Source organism: Aphelocoma coerulescens, chromosome 3 (assembly GCF_041296385.1).
Source record: "Aphelocoma coerulescens isolate FSJ_1873_10779 chromosome 3, UR_Acoe_1.0, whole genome shotgun sequence".
Lineage (NCBI taxonomy): Eukaryota > Metazoa > Chordata > Aves > Passeriformes > Corvidae > Aphelocoma > Aphelocoma coerulescens.
In genome coordinates, this window is record NC_091016.1 from 118,843,105 (window position 1) to 118,864,225 (window position 21,121).

Below are 21,121 nucleotides of genomic sequence, written 5' to 3' on the forward strand. Positions count from 1 at the left end.
AAAATACAACAAATTCCCAGAGAGGGAACAGACCCCCAGGTTTGGACCAGCCGGACCCACCCTGCAGGCTCCCCAGACTGGTGAGGAGGGAAGGGAGGCAGTGAGGCAAGGGGTAGGGAAGGGAAAAAAGAACAAGAAAAACCAACAGAACCTATTTCCAGCTAGCTGGAACACAAAAGAAACCCAAAGATCAACACAGCGCTCCTGGCACATCCCTCCCGAGCCCTCCCGAGCCCTTGGGCCGAGCCCTTGAACCGACCCGCTCTCGGCCCGTGGCTCCGGCCCCCGGGTCCATCTTAAGGGCACCATGTCCTTGGGCATTGAGTGGATGGTTAAGGAATAAAGTGGCTTGGTAACATCGCCCCAGGACACCCTCCAAAATTTTCTGCTTCTTAACTGGAAAAATTGCCAGGTGGGAAAGCAATCCAGAGTGATTTGACCTCCTTGAGCATGGAGATCGCCTATCCCTACCTATCATTGCACAGCACCAAATGAGAGAGGCCTTGAATTTTAGTTTGCAAGGCAAAAAAGGTGCTAATAAAAATAACCACTGTAGTGTTGAACTGCTTTTTAAAATCAGTGGGGGAGACTAAAACCTGATTAGAAGAATTTTCCTATAGGAAAACTCTTCCCTGCCAAGTTGGTATTTGCACATGTAAGTCACACTGTATTATTTCATGCAAAGTAACAGGATTTTAGATTTCCTCTCTGGGATCACAAGAATTGTGCAACATTTTCACCTGCCAGTTGAAATCTACGTTTTTCAGGGATGTATGATCACTCTGAGAGCCCCAGAGCTGGCTCCTGGCATTGTGTGCAAAGCACTCACATCTGCTTGTGATGGCTTTAGCAGCAGCTCCTGTGGGGTTATGCACTTTTGCCTTCGCTCCTGCCATTTGCCCCAGTCTAAATAAATCTGCCATTGCCCTGTACTCATAGTCTTGTCAGAATAATTTCTTCTGAATGGGCAGAAACCTGTTAATTCAGTTTTGGTGTTTCTTAGCTCTTGTCAGATTGTCATGGCTGAGTTCCTGATTTGCTTAAAGGATTGGTCAGTGTGCCCAAAGTCTTGTCTGTCACTTGTGTGGTCAAATAACCACTTTCTTTGTCCCAGTGTGATATGCTGTGCAAAAGCTTTCTTCTAATTTGGGTAGTAACAGGATACTTCCCTGTCACTCCCAGTAAAGCTGTGGGCAAAGGCCAGGCTGATTTTAGTCACATCTTCTGCTGTAGCTCACAGTCAGAGAATGGCTGATTTATAGTTCCCTTGCTGCATGTTACTGGTACAAAAACAAGCCTTTCTCTCTGTGTTTGCAATGGTGAAAGCCTGGGTTTTGGTCAAACTGGACCCCTCCCAAACTTCCCAGGTTGGTGCTCTGTCTCTTGCTGTCACACTGTGTGAAGACATGAAGGAGCTGTCACAGACCTTACCAGAGATAAACATCATCTGCTTTCATGACAAATGCCAACCATTTCCTATTCCCAGAGGAGATTTGGGACCAAATTTTCTTTGGTATGTGGTGAAATGGTAAATCCCATGCTTTCTAAATACTAGAGAAAAAAAACCCTGGTGCATTCACTGGGCATGAGGGTGCAGCAGGGGGCTGCTGTCAGGCACTTTGCTTGCCAGCATTGACTTCTGATATAGCTGACGAGGGCCCAAGAAGGGATTTGATGGAGATAGAGGTGCCAAATGACACAAATTTCAGAAATTGTAGTGACTGGACCAGAAGGTGCAGAACAGCTATTGGGTCTCCTGCCCTCAGGCCCAGAGATGCTTGTAGAAAAGTCTGAGTTTTGGGACAGATCCTCTTTGAGCTCTTAAGCCTGACTGCAGGAAGACACCAAGCTTTGGGATTGTTTTTTTCTTGGCTAAGCTCTTTCCATTTCCATTTTAATTTTGTAATGATGTTGATTTTCAAGGTTGAATTTTCCATAAGAATTGTCACCTGAAGGGGTGGGATCAAAAGGACTTTATTGTGAAAATGCAAGTCCAAGTGAACACTAGTGAGACTTTTATACATGAAGAAAGGTGAATTGATAGTTATGCATGTACTATGGAGAATTACATGGGTATAATTATGGCACACTAATTATATCACTGTGTTTTGCTGTTAAAAATCTCTTGTATATAAACCACTTAGATAAAACTGTCGTTTGAATAAAATAAATCTGTTATAACTTAATTTAGAAGAGCTACACGGCTGTGGTGGTGTGAGTTCTTTATTGCTGCTTAGAATGCAATTGCAAGGCCAGAGTGAGCAGTGCTGTGATTTATGTGTGACATGACTGTATTTGGGAAAGGACTTGGTTGAGAGTCAAGGAGAAAGAGCCAATTGGAGCTGCTCAGGAAGTGTCACCCGTGCAGTTCCCTCAGCTGTAAAGTGATGACCTTAAGCCATACTGCAGCTGCATCTCTGGAATGAAATAGTGCCCAGCTTGTCACAGTGTGTGGAATTAACCTTTGGGGGCTATTGGAAGTATACTCTAAATCTCTCTGAAAATCACAGCTCTCATTCTCTGAGTACTGAACAAACCCCATAAGGCTTCCCAAGACAACCTGGTTATGCTGTAAGACGTATTTTATAAATCTGATTGCGCTATGTGGAATATACTTTATGTATTTGACACATAATACATCCTACTGCAAGTTACTGTCTTTTCAATTAAAGCAAGACATTAATATTTATAATGCTGCAACACTACAATATTACTTATATAATATATTAATATTTACAAAGTTATGACACTACTTTAACAGAGCATTCTAAGAAATATAGTACTACAAAAAATTAACTCCCCAGTTATAGTGGGGTTCAGGGTCTCCTGCAACTTAAATTAGGTAAAATATTCTGCAAAGTTGCTTGGCTGTTTTTTTAACACACGTGTGTGCGTGTGTCAGCATATAAAAAATATATTTTTTGTATTTATACATGCACAGATGTACACACACATGGAATTTTTAGTGGGAAGGGTTAGGAGTTGCCAAATCTGGCAGCCTGATAGAGGCAAAGCAGCAACAGCCCTGTGTCCCCAGGTGCAGGCAGCTGTGATGCTGAGCAGCTACTCCTGACAGAGTGTGCGTGGGTCAGGGCACTCCAATCACAGGCAGAAACACTTGGCTTCCACACAAACAAAGCACCAGTGGCCTCATCCTGTTCCTCTCTCCAGCTGAGCAGGATGAAAGCCTGTTAGTAGGAAATATGCACTTACATTCAGTGTGGATCTTCTGGAAACTGGCCCCAGAGAGTCCATGTGGCACTCGGGTCTGTGATCCATAGTCACCTCACACCGATGGGAGCATGCAGAGGGGCCTCTCTGTTGACTCCTGGTGGTCTTTCCATAGCTGTCCTGGACCTCCTGTAGACAACTCACAGCCTCTCTGGTCTCTGCAGTGTTTGTCTTGTGGCTGCTTTCATACCTGCCTCCCAAAGGTTTTATTGTACTTTCCAGCCAGCCCAGCTTGATAGTAGTGGTCACAGATGTACCTACACACTGTGCACGCCATCTCTTGCTCCAGTGGCTGGCAGGACATATCCATGGACACTCTGACCTGTGCTCCAATTCTGGTTGCTGTCACCTCCATACACCACATGCATACAAATCATTGGGAGAGTCTTAGGTCTGGAATAAGGGAGCGGGAATAAGTGGCTGGAGAGAGGGTTGCAAGCTCATGAAGTCCTGGTGCAGCGCCTTCCAACCAAATTCACTGTACTGTCAGATTTCTGCACTGCAACATCATGGGTGCCTGCAACCATGCAGCTAATGAAACGAGTTTTTAAAAAATTCCTGAAATGCAGAGGAAGTGGATGGTCAACCCCTTGAATTACAGGTCATGATACTGGTACACAATTCCAGGAGAAACACTGACAAACTGGAGGGAGTCCACTGGAGGTCCAGGAGGATAGTTTGGGCCTTGAGCACATGGCATAAGAGGGATGGTGGAGAAGAGAAACCTAAGCAGTATCCAGATTCTTCCTTCTGCTTCCTGAAAATGGGTATGTACAAACCAAAGCTCGGCTCCTCTCAGAGGTGCAAACTGACAAGGCAGGAGGCAAGAAACATGAGTTGTGACAGGGGAAATTCTGAGCACTTATTTGAAAAAAAAAATTGTAAAAGAGTTTAATGACAAGGGTGGTGAAGCCCTGGCAGAGGTACCTCAGAGGCTAGAGAATCCCTGTCTTTGGCAGCCCTTGCTCAGGGCTGAACAAGGTGCTGAGCAGCTTGATTTCACTTTGATACTGATCCTACTCCAGTTTGGGCTGGGTGACCTGCAGGAGACCCTTCCAGGATAAATATTCCCTGATTCAAGCACTAAAAAAAAGATTCTTTTTTAAACTCTGTAAATTTCTCTTTTCAAAATGTGGAATATCAGAAAAAATAAATCTCCATATCTCTAAGGGCTTTTAAACCTTGTTTTAGAAAAAAGTAAGCTCTCAAGAAACTATGGACTTATGGGACATTCAAAGAAAATCGTCTAAGATGATATTCAAACATCAAAAAAGATTTTTTGTATTGAATTTTCAGAGCAATTGTTTAAAGTCCTAGACCCAAAATACTTGCAGTTGGAGTTGCTTTTTAAATTCTCCAGAGTAATTCCAACAATCTGTGGAAAGGCTGTAGTGTTTTATTAAATTTTGTTGGAGTTTACAGTTAGGGAATTTAAGGGAATAATTAGCAATAATTCTCAGTAGTATCTGTGTAATATTCAAGCCTGCAGAGTTGAAAATGATGGTGTTTTTATTACTGTCACCTTCACTAATCTAACTGCCAATACTTTCCCATCCCTACACACACCCAGGAGACCTATGAAATACTGATCAGCATTTACAAAACCTTACCTTGTTTAGCCCTGAAATGCTGGCACTCAGCTGTAGTTCTAAATTCACTCTTGTTGCAAAATCTTTTTTCTGAGTTAACACTGGATGCTGTTTGGAGCTGTAACTGTGGTACAGAAGATCAAATAGTGGGCAGGGAACTGTTGACTTAAGACAAAAATATTTTCCTAAATATGCTTACAAGATGTTCAGGTTTGTTCAGAGCTGTATGGTATCTGAAAGCTGAAAGGTTTGGGGAGTAGCTGAACTGAAAGCAAATCTCTCTGTAGAAGGATTGTAATAGCACGTTTTAATCTCCAGCATTAGTAACAAAGCAAAACAAACCCTGCTTGTCCCTATTGGGCTGCTCTGTGATTTGAGAGAGCTGCTTTTACTGCTACAACCACAGGATTATCAGTAATGCCTGGTATGAAATGCATTCATTGAGTTCCCTGCTCTGGCTTCAAGCCTTGCCTGGGGTCACATTTCAGCCCTGTTGGTCCATCCTCGTGGCATGTCATCCGACTCCACTGGCTCAGCACTGTTTCTGTGAGATGTTATGAGTAGCAGTGCTCTGCCCATAAAGAACGAGCTGAAATTCTCCAGTCCACAGCCTGCCTGCAAACCAGTGTGGTTCAGCAGTTGTCTGAACCCCAGAAAAGTATCCGATTAAAGTATCCCCTGGAAAAAAGTTCTGTTTTGAATTCAGTGTCTCTAAAACATCTGCAAAGAAGCTGAGGAAACTAGAAGAAAGTGGCAGCAGATACTGAAAAAAACATTATGGATTTGGAAAATAAGAGGATTAAAACCAAAAGAATCTGTGTCAACCAGCAACAAGGAAATACTTAATTCACTAGCAGTTAATTGCAGTGACTCCATGTGCTTCAGATAATGGGAAATCGCTTATTTCTAAGTATAAAGTAGTTTTTTTCATGAGGTTGATTTTTCTCTATGATATGTATGCACTCCTGTATTTGTAACCACAAGAGCTCAAAATGGGATATTTTAAGAAGACATTACAATAGCTTGGATATAGCTCAATGCAGATGTTTATGAATCTCTGGCTTTAATTATATGTAGTAGTTCATTAACCATTAGAATCCTTTGAATTTTCTTGTAATTTATTAAAAGTTTTGGATCACATCCAAACTGTAAAAAGAGTTAGTTCTATTGTGATTGTGACTGTCTCTATTCTTCCAGCACATTCCTACAGAGATGTTCCCTGGTGAAAGATGAAATTTGTGTTCTGCAAGCTGGTGCGTTGTTATGTGCCTCATCAAGAAAAACTAGAACTGTTTTTTGTGGAAGCAGGAGAAGAGAACTTGCTGGTTTTAGACAGCCATAGTTAAATGGGATATATGAATCAATGTTTGTGTGCTCTACAGTTACCATAGAACAGTTGCAGGCTCACAGACTCATGGAATCATAGAATAGCGTGGTTTGGAAGGGACCTCAAAGATCATCTTGTTCCAAACCCCTGCCGTGGCAGGGACACTTTCCACTAGACCAGGTTGCTTCAAGCCCCATCCAGCCTGGCCCTGAACGCTTCCAGGGATGGGACATCCACAGGTTTTCTGGGCAACCTGTGCCAGGGCCTCATCACCCTCACAGTAAAGAATTTCTTTCTAAGAGGAGACACTTCTAGTTTAAAGCCATTCTGCCTTGTCTATCACTTCGTGCCCCTGTGAAATGCCCCTCTCTGGCCTTGTTGTAAAGCCCCTTTATGTACTGGAGGCTGTATTATCCTACTTCTGGATGGGGTGAAAGCTCTTGTGCCATCTGTGCTTTTGTGAACTGCTCCCTCAGCTGCTTTGGTTTCAAAAAGGAAGGGTTGTAGCTCCATGAAAGTAATAAAGGAGGATGTTTAGATTTACAGTTCCTGTAAAATGGTGATATTCTGTATTAAGCTGTTATGTTTCGCTTTCCTCCATATGTGTTAAAATTTAGAACTGACTGTTGGATGAGAACTGATCAACAGTTCCTGGAGAGGTAATGGTTTAAATGATTCTTGGGAGCTGACGTTGCTGGGATGGATAAAGTTACAGTCAGCATTAAACATTGTGTTTGATGAGTAGTGTAGAATAATTGCTGATGACTGATAGGAGGCAAACCCTGCACTGTGGAAAAATAAATTGGAAGTGGTGTTTGAAGGGAACATTTCCTTCTTTTTTGAGGGAAAAATGATCTATCATTTTTGTGATGCATTTCTTTTCGTTGTTTATTCTGTCTCTAGAGGGTAAATCCCTGCTTTGGTGGTGACACTGGTCTTTTGAATCAAGGAGACATTTCACTCTGGAGTCCTGTACATTGACTTAATTTGGGAGTATGAAAGCCCACCATCAAAGATTCCATGTCCTTGACACAATCCTTAAAAAAAGAGAAGTGCTAAACCCAAAACATTTTGAGATTGTTTTTGTTATCCCAGGTTTTCAAAACATGAAGCATTTAGAAAAGGTTTGGTGGGCTTAATGTTTTTGATTTCTTTGTTGTTTTTAGCATGTTTTCAAATGAAATACATATTTTTTAAAAAAAGCTCAAGTTACCACCTGCTCTAGCACTGTCTTACCCTGGTATACAAGTGCCATTAAAGTCTTCAAACACCTGCCATTGGCTTCATGTTTAAGTATTTCATTCAGTGAAGAGCATCCCAGTAGTCCTCTCCCTGGTACCACATATAATGGTACAAAAGGTCACCTGGAGCCTTGTTACTGAAAATTCAAGAAGGGTCCTGAAAATAATTCAGATTTTGGCTAACTGAACCATGAAACAGTGGGTAATGAAATGCCAACACTTTCACAAGAAATGCCAATGAAATAGTACAAATCTGACACACTTAAAGAGGAAAAAAACCCCAAACCAATAATTCTCTACAGCCACTTTCTTTTGCTCTTTGAAGAACATCATCACCTCCCTGACTGTGCCCGTGCCTAATCCAGTACCTTTTTTCTGACAGTGGTCAGTGCCAGATGTTTCAGACATTGTGCTTTATTATGAGTCAGTCACCCTCAAAGCATTCAGTCCCTTCAATATCTTGAGCTTGAGCAAACCCAAGTCATTTTGAGATTGCTGATGGAAGATGAGAGGAAGGAGCTGTTTCAACAAGTGATCTGCACTAATTGCAGGGGCTGAAACCTTCCCTGATCCTGAATTGGCAATATGAAAGGCATGCCGTAGGATGGCTGTTCTGACAGAGTAATTGAATATTCAGAGGAGACAGTAGAGTTTTGACTGCACTTTGGTTGTATTTCTCTGGCTCCTTAATAGGTTGGCCTGGGGGAAAAGTCCTAATGCACTGGAGTAACAGTATGTTTCAATATTTGGTGTTGTATTCTGATTCTGTTTGTAGTTTGCTCGTCCTGATGCCCATCCTGCGTAGCTGCCTTACTTTAGAGGGAGAGAGCTGAACTAATTCCAGGACTAGGTGTGCAGCATCCCCCAGGGCATGTATTATACTGACTGGGAAAGGAGGTCCACCCCAACAGTTCATTTTATCCTAGAGTGCTTCCTTGAACAAGTGAGATAAAGACAATAAATTAAATAGTGCTTTTTCCCGATCTGATGTCACTCATTCTGATAACTGGGCCTGTGTCTCAGCTTTTTTCTTATGAGCAAATGCTGCCCTAGGGGTGTGCAAATTAATATGCTGATTTGAGTAAACATTTATTTGGCACATGCCTCGAGGCACTGCAGCAACAGAACTGTTGAGTAAGAACAACAGGCTAAAATTTAGAGAAATCAGAGAATCCAGCCCCCACAGTGCCAGCTTGAATGCTGAAGTTAAATTACTGTGTGTTGGTTTTCTCTAAGAACAGTAATTGTAAGTGTTTCACACACCTTGATATTTGTTGACAGTGGTGGTCTTTCACAGAACTCCTGAGCTAGGTTTTGGTGTTGGTATGGAAGAAGAGCTATTCCCAGTAAAAGCTCTGGATATAGGTCATATAATTTTGGACATTAGGAGGAAGTTGCTGGATATGGCTTTAGGGACAGAGAAAAAAACCTGGGAGTGCTTAACTTGGAGTAAATATACCCTACAGATGTGTCTACAAGGAAAGGTAGAGTTGCTACTGAAATGAGCAATCTATGTAAATTCTCTCAAACCACAAGAGCTGGGCTTCCCTGGAGGCACTGTCATGTCTTGCAAGGCAGGATGGTGAGGAAGCAGCACACCTTGCAGGTATGGAGGGTTACAACAGCATGCCAAGCTGGCTCCTCAGTGCAGCAAAGATGCTGAAGATCTGGATAGAGTGCATGTGGCTGCCAGGAAGGCAAGGGTGCTGGAATATGGGGTGAATAATGGGACACTGAGGGAACTGGTCTGTTCATCTAGAAGTAAAAAATTAGGAAAGTGGGATCTAATTACTATTTTAAAGTACCTAAAGCTATAGACAAAATGGAACCTGTCTTCTCTCTGAAATGTACCAGAGGGTACAAAAATGTACCAATGAAAGAACCAGAGGGAACAAAAGAAAGCCATAATATGGGAAATGCCAATTGCATGGAACTAAAAAAAAAAGTCACCATGGATATTGTTAAGCTTTGGCACAGGATGGTCTGAGAGATTGTGGAGGCTCCAGCCTTGGGGGTGTTCAGAACTGGACAAGGCCTTGGGAAACCTGGACTGAGTCTGCCCTGCTTTGAACAGAAGGCTGGACTAGATGACTTGCAGAGCTAGCAACCAGCAACCTAAGTAATTCTGTGATTATGGGTCACCAAGAGAATAGTCATTATTTTTAAAAAACAAGTTTTATGTTCCCTTTTGGGAATTTGTCTGGGGATTACTTGTTTCTTTTAATTGCTTTGTCTTTTTTCTCTATTGTATCTCTTAAGAAAAAAGTCTACCAGCAGCCATCCCACCATGTCCTCTTGGTCTTCCGCCACAGAGGAAGAGGAAGATAGGGACAGGCATGGTGGGGTGGCTGCTTGTGTTGGTGGCAGTAGTGGGAAGGGGACTTTCAAACCCATTGCAAAGAGGAAATCTGTGGGGTTGAGTGGGACCATGGCTGACACTGATGTGGGACATGCTGTAGAGTTCCCTGTATGGATGCCTCTGTATCAGCAACAGGGAGGTTTCCTTGAGTGTGGCAGAGCCAGGATTGTTTAGGAGTTCCCACGGCAACCCGACTGTAATCAGCCCTTCTGACTCAGTGTAATTTTAATGAGACTTTGTCCCCCTGCTTTATTCTTGTCAACAACTTCGTTATAGTGGATAGCATAATCCTCTAAGAAACAAGGAGAGATTTGGTTCTGCACAGTGTTTTCCTTCTAAAAAGATTGTGACTTTGCAGAATTACAGAGAAAGTAAAGCTTTGAGGAAGTGTCAAAGGCCTAGAACAGAAGGTGCAGCCAGAAGAATTAAAATGGTATAATGTGAAAGGAGACCAAAGATGTGCCTGGTGTGCCAGGATGGAATAGGACCTCATACAACCAATTGTAACCCCAACTTTCCCCTTAGTGACTCTGCATTTGGGGCTTTTTGCCCATGATCATTATTTTATAGGAAAAGTCAGGTTGGAAAGGAGTGCTGTTCTCTAGTCTACCCTGCTGCTCTAGAATATCAGACCAGGTTGCTCAGGACTTTATCCAGTAATGTCTTGAAAACTTCCAACAATGTAGACTGCACAGCTTCTCTGGGCAAGCTGCTCCACTGCTTGACTGCTCTCTGAAGGAGTTGCTCGTATACCTGGTCTGAAACTCTTGTTTCTTATTGTGCCTGTTATTTCTCATTCTCCTACTGTGCACCACTGTGAAGAGCCTGCCTCCATCTCTTTGATAACCTCATAGTGGATACTGGCAGGCTGCTATTATTCTATTCTTTTCCCCCAAAGATGTCTCTTCTCCAGGCTGAAGAAGCCACTTCTTACGGGGAAAATGCTCCAGCTCCGAGCCTTCTTGGTGGCTTTCTGCACTCCAGTTTATTGAAATCTGTCTTGTATTGGGGGCCCAAAAATTGCATGTGGCATTTAGATGGAGTCTAAATGATGAGTCTGGCTCAGCTGCATTTCCTGTAAACTTGACAGATATGCTGATGTAAATAAGTTGTGTGATTCGTCTAAGAGTTTGGAGCATCCAGATGGTGCTTCCACTAAGGATATGAAACATGGCTGAAGATCAAATCACCAAGCATCCCTAGTCTCCCTGTCATCATGTCTCTCCTTTGCACCTTTATGAGCTGAGTAATAAAATCTGCATCCCTCATTGCCTGTTATTTTGTGTTTGTTGGCTGCACTGCCGTAAATCACCTAAATATAAACTACTTTTCACTAATGATGGTTTTTGTCATGGTTTTTGCAGGTTACATATCACAGGTACTAAAGAATTACACTGACCATGCCTGTGATGGAGAATATGTGTCCCTGAGATGTCCCCACAGAACCACCATCAGCATCCAGTCTTCTTTTTATGGCCGAATTGTACCAAGTCATCAGCTGTGTCCTTCTCGCTATCCCCACTCCTATGCAACTTTAATTAAAGAAGATGTTGCCTGTTCAGTTGGCACCTCCCTTCAGGTATTGTTAAAATGCATTTCTTAATTTTGGACTTCACCTTTCCTTGGCCAGGCAGCAGCTCTCAGTGTTGGTGCTGCACAGACCTGTCTTAGCAGGGCTACCCAGCATAGGAGCTCTGACATCTTACACAGCTTAGTGGATAATTCATCCTTGTAGTTTAGACAGGATTGAATTAGATTTTGCTGGTAAATCTCTTAGCTTTCCTGAAACTCTAATCAGTACCAGTTCAGGAATGTGATTGAAGGAGAATTATACTTCAAGACTACATTATGTCTGACTGGGTTTGAAGAGCATTATTTTTATAGTTTTCTTTCCCAATGATTAGCTTTTTCAACACTTTCAGAGATGGTTGTAGCATTCTTTTTGCTTTAGATCCTATTTCAAGAGGCTTTTACTTTGGTAACTTGAAACCCAGAGAGAATCCTTGGCTTTACTTCTTGTGACTCATTTGGCTCTTAAGCCACTGTAAGTGGTCATACATCACTTAAACTTGTAACATCCCCCAGTAGTTAATCAGCTCTGACCATTTGTGTAGGGAATGTTGTCTCTGTGTATCCTCCCAAGAGCACATGTGATGTCAGGAAATCAAAAGATTACTTGGAAGGTGCCAGTGTTACTCAGGTCTCAGTAGGAACAACTAAAATTAGAAACATGAGTTGGCTGATGTTGTTGAGATAAATAGGGTCTGCTCTCGGGTGTTGAAGTAAGCACAAGTTTTTCCGACTGCCAGATTTGGGACTGTGAAAACTTTTGGGCAAATCTTTCAGGCATCCACTTGCAGGCAGTTTATGGCTAAGAATCAATGATAACTCTTAATAAAAATTTATAGCAGACTAGATTAATGAACCTACAGGGCTAGTGAGTAATTTCTTTTACAATTTGGCTAAAGGCCAGAGTTTTCACATCACTTTTCACTCTTGCATCCAGGGTTTTTAAGAGACATTTACAGCATTTTTTAAAAAATTGATATGAGTGCTTTGGCTTCCAAATGTCAGTGGTAAGTTCTCAAGAATTTGAACAAGGTTGGTGTTTGGCTGTAGTGTAACCCTTAAGCTGACAGATCTGAAGTTGCCCTCAAGACACTTCCACTGCACAGCAAAGGACTGAGCTGTAGTATGGGGGTCCTTATCAGTGGAAGGTTTTCCCAGATACGATAACAAAAACTCATAACGCAACAGACAAGAGGCAGCTATGCTGTTTAGGGTGGGAGAACATGGAGAAAAAGCTTTGGCAGAGTCTAGCCTTCCTTTCTTTTATTGATTTACTGAAAAATTTACTTGCAACATTTCATTCACCAAGGTGATTGATAATTATGAGCATTGCCTCAACCCTTGTGGGCGAGCGGCCCACTTAAGGCATCTGGAAGAACTTGAGAAGAGGGAAGATATTACCCTAGGCTTTCCATTTCCTGGTTTTATGTGTAAGAGGGATTGAAATGAAATCCTTACCTGCCTCTCTTAGCTCTTTATGTCCTCAGAACTGCTCCCCATTAGCTTGGCCTTCAGTACTCTAGGCTGCTTGCAATTCCCAATCCCTGTTCATCAGAGCGAGAATTGTGCTCCCTGTAGGTAGTCCTGCAGTAGATCCCTTGTGCAGTACATTTGTTACATGACTGAGACCAAAACACTATTATCAACCCATTTTCGGGAATGCAGATGTGCTGGGGAAGTAGCTGACATTCTCTCTTCTGCGACAAATTTCTTGGGACACCTTTGGCAAGCTCCTGAGTCCTTTTGGAGGAGACTCACAGCCTCTTTGGTGCCCACAGATGTGGCTTTGATCCTTTAATGTGTTGTGCTTGCCCAGGGTAGGACGAGTCTGAATGCCAGAGATGAATCTCATCTTCTTTCTCAGTCCTGGAGGAGGTGAGGCCTCTCTGAAGGGTAAGCCAGGAACTCCACAAGTGGAATGGCAAGCTGCCTGCAGCTTGCTGGTAGGAAATGTGTGTATGTAGGAAAATTGGAAAGCTGTGGACAAGGAAATGGCATGTATTTTTGTGGTTTTACAACTCAGATATTTGGCTGCTACAGGCAGGACCAATTGTGTGTGTATTCTGGTTGTCAGTAATTGAAAAAAGCAACTAAAGCAAACCCTTCAAAACGAAGTATATAAAATCACTGTGTCTAATCAAACCCATGACTGTATAAATTTGCTGCTTCTCTGGAGAGTGGCCTGGAGGGAGTATAAGGGGTATTTATTAACTCTGTTCCCTGCAAACACTAGCTATGAGTGTAAACTCCCATTTAGAATCTCTCTCCACTGTAGATGTCCAGTTCAGACATTGTTTCTGTGTTAAAAAGGGAAAAGAAAGAGTTGATTGCACTGAGACAACCTCTACTAATTCAGCTTTATGAGATTGGCTGCCAGGATTCCTTGCTTTAGTCACTTGTTTTTGCACGAAATGAAACACAGACCACCTGGGAGAGCATGTCCAAGACATTAAGGCAGTGACCCAGTGACCCCAGACTACACATTTCTGTTATTCTAGCACTGTAATGTCAGATTCAGTGGGAGCTTTCCAAATGCATAAAGAATTTGGACATTCACAGAATCATTACAGATTCATAGAATGGTCTGGGTTACAAGGGACCTTAAAGATCATGTTGTTCCCGTCCCCTGCCATGGGCAGGGACACCTTCCACTAGACTAGGTTGCCCAAAGCCCATTCCAACCCGGCCGTGAACGCTTCCAGGGATGCGACAGCCAGAACTGGGCAGTCTGTTCCAGTGCCTCACCACTCTCTGAGTAAAGAATTTCTTCCTGATATGTAATCTAAAGTAGCCCTTCTTCACCTCAAGGCCTTTCCCCCTTGTTGTATGACTGAGCACCCTTCTTGTAAGCCCCTTGTAAGCCCCCCTTATGTACTGGAAGGATTAATTCTGGATCAATATTTCTGATGCCACTTGTTTTCAGCAATGAACCACTCGAGGTCTGTATGGAAGAATGTCTAATGGTCGGCTAAAATTATTGGTTATTACCACAAAACTATATTACACTTTACAGCTGATTACCTGCGATTTTCTCATTTTGATAAATTGGCAGAAAATAAAACCACAGCTTACTTGTAAGGAAAACAGAAAGCCCTGGAGAGCCACTTAATTTGTTGTGCTTCTGCCCCCTGAAATTTATAACGACATTGTGGTCTAACTTCTCTCTTCATATGCACAGGTACCAAAATTAGCAGATAAATGCTCTTTCAAGGGCAATGTTTCACCGTGTGAGTGTGACTGGTTTCCCCAAGAGGAGCTGTGCTTAGAAGGTACTCCGGAGCTGAATCCTGACTCTCTTTAGAAAGATTAGCTAATGTGGGGAGGGCCTGTGGGCATGGCCTGTGCCCTGGGTCTCTTTCAACACTCTCCAGGACAACCAGTCGTTGGTGACAAGAATCACTAGTGCTGCTGATGTGGTATTTCCTTTTGTCCTTTGGGTGAGAGACAGGACACCTTTGCTGCCACCATCTCCTGCTGTCACTCCAGCTGCCCTACAAAAGGGAGCAGATTCCTTGCATGCTGACCACAGAATTCCCTGAACCCTTCCTCCCCTTTTTTTATTTTCACCCACCAGGAAGATTTCTGTGAAACCAAAAAAAAAGAAGTAAAAGCGAGCTGACTTTTTGCTGATATAAAGATGAGATGAACTTTCCAGAAATGGCTCTCAAAGCACAGGCCAGCTGTTGATCACAAAAAGAGAGGCCTGGTGTTGTTCTTTCCAAAGTGGATTTTGTTTTCCCCAATTATTCTGGATTAAAAGTAAAATACCAAGTAGAAGGAAACATTCCCAACTGCTCCAGCTTTCTTGGCAGGCCAAGGACAATGGCTCCTGACATGCCCAGTCACTGGATATTGCACGATCCCACTGATGTCACACACAAGCAGCCTCAACATGAGAAAGGGCCCTTTCTCATGACTCTTAACGCCTATAAGATGATGATGGTCAGGGAGAAAGAAGGAAAAAATTGGTAGAAGGGAAGAATAATGGTCATCAATACCACTGGGAGGAGAACCCACTGTTATATTGCATATTAGACCTCCACTGTTCCTAGACAGTTTGAAGAAGGAAAGTTTCAGTCTCAAAAATTCAGTGAATTAAAGAGCAGTTTGGGAAACTCTTTTTCAGACCATATTAATTACTTTGCAGAGGATGGGGAGCAGTGAGCTCAGGGTCCAGAAGAGGTTACTGCACTGCCAAAGTTGCTGTTATAAATCACAGAACTGGTGCAGTTTCATTCATGAATCTTGCCTGAAATAGAACTCTCTGGCAAGTGGTTCCCCCAGCTAATTATTTGCAAGTAGAACTGTTGGATGCAGAGGTCATAGACAATCTCTAAATTGCTGTGTCTTTGAAATCTTTGGTTTGACTGAAATAGCTCATCAGAGCAGAGTGATTATGTCCTGCAGGAGAAGAGGCACTGGAGGCAGAGGTGGCCAGTGCAGCCTGTCTCCCTGATGAGGCAGGACTGCTCCCCGGGGTGTAAGCCTCCTAATGCTTTGTTTACTCTAAATTTAAACTTTCCAAGTCATGGGGCTTCCATCATTGCCACTAAGACCCTGCTTGACAGTGTAATGGTTTGCTCTCAGGGATTTTTTTCCACTTTGTGTTTTAAGCTTTCCCTTTCTTTAATCCCATGACTTTTGTTTATGCACCTTTTTGTATTTCTTCAGTTTAGACCTCCTCTCCCTTTGAAGTTGACCCTGCATACAGATTAAGTTTCCTACTGTTAGGAAATGTAGGTAATATTAATTAGGTAATATTTGTACTGCAGCTTTTATCGGGTCCTTCTATTTGGTGAACGTGTTCCTGCTCTTTGTGAATCTCTGTTTCTGGGCTCTTTCAAGACCCTGCCAGAGGAGCACTGTTGAATCCTGCTGGTGTTTTGACATCCCAGCCCAGTGCTGTCTGCTCTACTGTCCTGCTGGCGTTTACTCCTCCCATAGCAGAGCTGGTGACAGGGAATGCATGCCCAGTTTTCAGCTCTTTATTTCACAGTCTGGTATGTTTATGTGAATCACCAAATGTATGGGCATAGTTCTGCTGATTCTGCTGTGAGCACTGCAAGGTCCAAGGGAGAGCAATAGGACATAGCCAGTAGAGCCCTTAAACCTGCTACAGATCAGGATTCAGGGCCTTTGATCTCTTCTTCAAGTGATGCACAGATGGAATGCAGTAATTTGGGCAAAGCTGAATGAGTTTCTAGTGGAGCAGGCTGGGAAGGTGGCTTGATGAAGCCATAGGCACGTAACCTGCGCCTCATCAGCATGGATTTCACTTCCTCATGTAGTCTGTGCTTCCCTGTTGCTGACTTTTGGAAAATCTTCTTGCTCCATGGACTTCAGTAATTTGCATGAATGAATAGAGATGAATGTTCAGTCTTCAGAAACAGGACCTGTAAATAAGTTTTCATCTTGAAAGCACTAAGTTTATAGAATGTTTTAAAGTATTACCAGTGTTCAAGGGCACATAAAAGAGTATCAAAATTCAAATGAAATGTGACATGAAGGCATTATGAATGCACTGTGCTGTAGGGAGAGTTCCTTCTGCCTTGTTTGTTGTACTTACGTCTTCCCATTGCAAAAATTCTGAAGGTGCACCAATGTAAGTGTTGGTGTAACTCTGCCCTAATGGCCATGCATGGACTGAATTTGACCTAAAAATGCATAAAATTATTGGTATCTTCTTGCATAAAGTTCTTAGTACAAATCTCTGCCCATCTTCATTTGACTGCACACAGCTCTTATACACTCATGCAGCTTGCTCTGTGAGTTACTCTCCCCAGCAACACACAATTTGGGCAATTTAGTTGGGCTCCTCTGTGTAATTTCATGCATGACTGACATGCCCCGCAGTCATCCTTATGCTCCTTTGAAGATGGAGGCTGTACAGGGAGCAGCCCCGTGGCAAAGTCTTCATTCCTGTTGAGTTTCACCATTGGCTTCTATGGGTCCAAAGTTTCACCCTAAGCGTGAATCAATGAACTGCTCCAAGGGACCACGAACTGAGATAAGTTTAATTGCCTTGGGTGTTAAGCTCGGTTGCGGTTTGTTTTAATCGTGCAGGGGAAGCACTTCTTGAAGAGTAATTTGAAGAGACAGGCTAAAAACAAGTACACCCTTGGGAATGGCTGGGGATGGCCTCCTTGCAAGAGCTCACATCCAGCTCCACATTTAAGAGGTTGTTATCTAATGAGCACAAGCAATTACTTAGCTAATGAGCACAACAAAATGAGCACGAGAAATGTGTTTCATCTGCAGTGGCCACTAGAAATACATGATTTTGAGCTTGAGGCTGCCCTTGCTTTAAGACCCATGTCACCGCAGGGAAATTAATCCAGGGCATAAATCACAGGTGTTAGATTAGTGTTTGTTTTACTTGAATTCACATTTCTTGCTCTCTTATCTCCTCTAAATCTTGCAGCTTCTTAGCTCAGTCATGAACCAGGGACTGGAATGGGTTTAAACAGCCGCAACTTCCCTCCTGAGCACTGGCTGTCAGCCCTCAGGCCTGATTTACCACTGTAATGCAATTATAAAATGGCACAGTGCAATTAATGTTCTTCCCTCCCCTTTCATGCCACACAGGAATTCCTGAATTCCTCCTCCACCTTCCTCAGTTGGAGTGATTTTTACAATATAATCTAATCCGAGGTGACTTTTTTTGGCTTTAGTCAGGGGCATACCAGACTTGGAGACATAAGGAGCTGATTGTACATCCCAGCCAGGGACGGTTGTGGGGGCCTATTGCTATTCCTGTGCAAGTCCAGATTGCTTGAGGGTCTCTTTCTGTTTGGTTTTGTGTTTTCCCACGTTTACAGCTGACAGTGACTACCAGAACAACAAGGAACAGTATGAATTGCCTACATTTTTCCATCCATTGAGCAAAAACCATGTGAGCTCAAGACATTCCCTCACTACCAAGTGAGCTCCCAGCCTTCCTGTTGTCAGCGTAGCTGATCATCTGCAAATACTTCAGAAACAACATCTGACATCTGCCAGAGCTCTGAGACTGCCTTGACATATGATTTTTGAGAGTAAGGCCAGAAAGCCAAGTTCTTGGCTCTGGTAAACACCAGAACCCCTGGACCTGCAGGGAACTGTACCTTTGGGGATCATCTGGTCACACATGTTCTGCACAGTGTTTAAAAAGATGATGGTACATAGCAAATACTGGTGAAAGTAATGGGAAAGAAGATTTCTGTGAATGCAAGGATAGGTAAAAATTATATGTGCAAGTTTTTAAATTAACATTTAGATTGGTGTAACAACTTTATTTTTATTTTTAATCAAGAAAATGCTGAGTCAACTACTGCTAATTTTCTTTGCATTTTTCTTGATGTATTTCACTGAGGATTGAACAATTTTTTTTTTTTACTCTTTATGGATATATTTCATTATGCATAAGACTTTACTCAGTGCACAGGAAATCAGAAATCTTAATGATTTTTTTTTATATTTTAAGGAAGAATGTTGCCCTTTGGGGGAGGTAAAATACGGTTATGTGAATGAAAAGGAAATATTGATTTCTTTCCCTCTATGAAACTTCTCAGAGACATGGCTATTGTCAAATTAAAGTGGAACTGTAGCTAAACACTACAACAAATTAGTAAAAGGCACACTGAGCCCCAAGAACACTTTTTTTCCATGGTCTCACAATGACATAGATGACTTTTGCTCCTTAATTTAGTTACAAATTTCTCCCTAGGGCTTTGTTCTTTACTGCCCTTTTCCACCCTTTGCATACCATAGGAAGTAAACTCAGGAGGTTTCACTTAGAATACAAGGAAAAAGTAAGAGCTCTCAAACGTTAGAGCAGAGCCAAGACAAAGTGGCAATACCTGAAGGCTGCCCTTGTTCTCCGAGGTTCATGGTTCTGCCATGGTTCTCCGAGGTCAGTGAGTTGTTGCCTTTGCTCCTGGTGCTGAGCCTAAGGACAGATGAACAAGTGCTGCACAGGTATCTCAGCTGAGGTTTTCAAAGTTGTTTTCTTGTTGGCCTGTCTTGGTCTCTGCTGGAACCCAGGCAGGTTTTCCAACCAGTTCTAATAGCATCCATTACACAGCGCTGAAGACTCTTGAAATGCTCACCTGTCTGCTGTGAACAGGTTTGTAGATAAAAACCCCAAGTGTACTGCCTTTGAGGGAAGAAAGCTTCTCTAGAGGGAAAGGAAACATTTGGGGTGCTTCTTTCCCTTTGCTCCATATTCTTAGCTCTAGTTGTGTGTAAGCACAGCCATGGCTGTCTAGTGCCAGTCAATCCTTTCAGGTGCACAATGATTTGGAGAGAATTTCTCTCCATATGTGTAGCCCTCCAGAGCTGTTTCTAGTTGTTCTTTGCTTTTTGAGATGAAAAGAGATATCTGTGCTGGATCCTCACTTAAATTCCTTTGCAACTCACTGGATTCTGCATTAAATTAAATTTCACATGCTGAGTGAGCAGCCAACCCTTATGAGCCTAGAGGAAAGAGTATGCTTTTTCTCTGCATTTTAACGTGACGGTCAAGCTGGGGCTAGTGCTCCCGGGCACCTCCTTCAGTGTTCACCTTTCAGCCTTTCCATCCTAAACCCTGTATTTTTAAACGAGATGCCTGCATTTTATTATCTTTGTAAGTGGAAAACAACAGCATATGTTCTCTGCCCGCTAGAAAAGGCCTGGATTGTTTTGGTTTGAACTTTAAAATAAAGGTCAGACTTGAGGCAGGCATGAATTTTTGCATGTGTCAGCCCAAAAAGTGAAAGCTTTAGGAAGTTATGAGCAACCACAAATGAGGCAGCTTCAAATTGCACTTGAAACTGGAACAGCTGTTGTTCAGAGCATGACATTCAGAGTTATAATGCTAAAGATTCTATATATTATGTTCAGGGAGAACTCAAAAATAGAAAGTAGTCACTGAAGAAGAGAGAAAATTGGTTTGGGTCGCTCATGGTAGAGCAGGAGCAGCCTTTATGTTAATGGCACAGGGAGAAGATTGTGGGAAAGCCTAAATATCGAGGTGGGTGTAAGAAAAATGAACAGAGAGAAGACAAAAGAGACCAGGGGAGTCTAGGGGAATTTCTGAGGAAGGATTTTCCAGTGCCTCCTTGCAAGTGAAAATTAATTGTTTTGGGGCTGGAATTCACAGCTCTGTATCAGGGGGACTTAACGAGGCTGGTGGATTACCTCGCTCTGAGGTCTCAAAGTGCTCTGACAGGTTCATGTGTGTCAGGCAAACATTATGGTAATTTTAGCACTTTAGGGGCTCTCCAGGAGTACATAAATACCACCAAAGCCATCCAACTGAATTTAAAACTTAGTTACTGCCCCACTCAATAATATTCTCCCCCACACTGCTTTAGAGTATCATAGGGTTAAAAGAAACCATTAATCTTCCTTAATGAAGCTATTTTCTAGCAGGAGACAGAATGCCTTGCCCCTGTGGATTCTGAGATGGAGTTTTTGTGAGTGTTATGAATGAGGGAATGGGGAGCAAGTGCTAGAGGAAAAGCAGAAAAGGGGGTAGGACCCAAAATGCCAGTGGTGACAGAACCCTGTGACTCACAGCCCCTTCCTGAGTTTAGCTAAAAGAATGTGATAATCATGGGGGAAGAGGAAAGAACCCTATTAAAAATGACTAAGTTGGCTGTATAACAGTGTTCCCACCACAACTACTAATTTTTGGAATACCAGCAATTTATATACATATATATTTATACCAGCTTTTATATGACTGTGACAAGAGCTCTCTTGAAATTGTGCATTTCCAGAGAAATCTAAAGCAGATTGGTGGTGACAGAGTTTGAGTTTTTACTTTTAACTATCAAGGTGG

At 42.6% G+C, this 21,121-nt stretch overlaps 1 protein-coding gene across 2 annotated transcripts in view; it reads left to right on the top strand.

Annotated features, from left to right (window-relative positions):
* The first annotated feature begins 11,279 nt into the window (after positions 1-11,279).
* EVA1A (eva-1 homolog A, regulator of programmed cell death) overlaps positions 11,280-21,121 on the top strand; it is a 147,879-nt gene continuing 138,037 nt past the window's right edge. Inside the window, exon 1 of one of the 2 annotated variants that reach the window (XM_069011718.1) lies at positions 11,280-11,326. The gene's annotated coding sequence lies outside the window, so the exon portion shown is untranslated. The remainder of the gene's footprint in view (positions 11,327-21,121) is intronic. The other variant, XM_069011719.1, reaches the window with a different exon arrangement.